Below are 1,899 nucleotides of genomic sequence, written 5' to 3'. Positions count from 1 at the left end.
CATTATAGTGTGGTATGAATCCCTTCTCAAGCAGGAGCAAGAGAAGGGTTTTCAAGTTATAGTAATCCTTCGTATTCTCACAGACAGTACATGGACAATACATAAAATCATTCTGCTTGTTTGCCTCAACCATTGGGAGAAAATTATGCATGTCATCAATGTACTCGGAGGTCACCGTACATCCATTGTCGGTTCATCTGCGTGCATTATATAATTAAGTGTATCAAAAACAATTATAGAACATCATGAATAGAGAACTGACCAAATCCTATATACTTAAGAATTCACCCCCATAAACCTATTCATCTGAACATGTAGGCTATCCACATCAGTGGCCCAGCCACATCAGCGTTTTTTAGTCTTACATGAGGGGCCCACCAGAGTACAGAACGTCCATATCAGCTTTCGGTTACCAGCAGTAGGACCCACCATAGGCGACCACGGTTCCCTCTTTCCCCAATTGAGCCGAAGCCATCGCTCCTCATGTCTGGTTCCACTTCTACCGGAAACAAATCGTCCATTCGATTCCCCTTCCACCATCTGAAACTGATGAGTCAATCTAATATACACCACCTCCTGTCCTCCCCATCTGCATCCAGATCGCCAACACTCCTCGACAGTGACTCGACGAGTTATAGCGACGCTGCCTAGCGACCCCGGATGAGCCAGGAACGCCATTCGATGTGACCCCGGCGAGCCGCCACATGATCTCAGCGATGTCGCCATGACCCCGCTACCCCGCCTCCCCATCAGCATCGCCACGTGTGACCATGCCTAGCCACCCCATGAACCCCTACAAGCCATGCCGCTTTGGCGACCTCGACTTCTAACTGTTCATCTGTTCTTCCAGCTATCACTCCAGCTGTTGTTCATGGGGAGGACACTCTCGTGGGGGTCAGGTGTCCGGTAGAGGTCTCCTTCTACCAGATCTACCGACAACTCAATGCATGAAGAAATTTTCTCTCACTTCAATCGAGCTACATAGCCCTTTTTGAAGCATTACTGATGACGAGGAAGGAGGTCTAATCGGCTGCTCACTGTTCCTGTGGCATCCATCTGTTTGGGGGACATCAAAATTTGTTTATTGTGCCCTACTATATCAGGTATCATCCGGATCCCTCTCATCCCAATACTCTAATCGGCTGCTCACTGTTCCTCTGGCATCCATCTAGTTAATTAGGCTCCCTATTATTTTTGTCAGCCAATGTTACTTTCCGAATATTGATGTTCCAGGTATATCTAATTGACAATTGTGCTCTGCATTCTGACGTTGTCTTTCTGGATTCCGATGAAAGTTTTGTTTTGGCACATTTAGGAAAAAGTGCATGGTTTAAACCATGTTTATTTTGATTATAGTTTTTCCAAAATATTATAGGTTTAAACCATGTTCAGATATTCCAAGTTACCCAGAAGACATGGCAGTACAATAGGGGATCGAAACATGGCTCACATGGTATCAGACTTTGCATTTCTTTAGGGCATGTTCATCTTTATCTCTTTTGGATTCAGAAAAAAAGAAAAACAAATATTGGCATTCAACCATCAGGGGTCATCAATTTATCCGATACAAGATTGTTTATTCTAAGTGGTTGTTCACCATTTTTTTACATTATTGATTCTCAAGTCACCGGGCCAGGTAATCCCAGGTTATTATGATATTTTTCATTGATATTAGGTTTCAGTTGACATGAATAAGATTATTCACTTTCAGGTTATTTGGGATAAGTATGCAAACCACACGTTCTTTTTTCAAGATCGCACAATCTGCATCCCAAAACTGTTGCATCCTGTCTAATTTCTATATCTGACATAAGATATTACAGTGGCATATACCTTCAATAAAAATTACACTCAAGCAACTAATAACTTCTAACTGGTCCCTATTGCCATCTCTCATGT

This window comes from Triticum urartu, chromosome 1, assembly GCF_003073215.2.
Source record: "Triticum urartu cultivar G1812 chromosome 1, Tu2.1, whole genome shotgun sequence".
Lineage (NCBI taxonomy): Eukaryota > Viridiplantae > Streptophyta > Magnoliopsida > Poales > Poaceae > Triticum > Triticum urartu.
Note: the sequence above shows the minus strand (reverse complement) of the source record.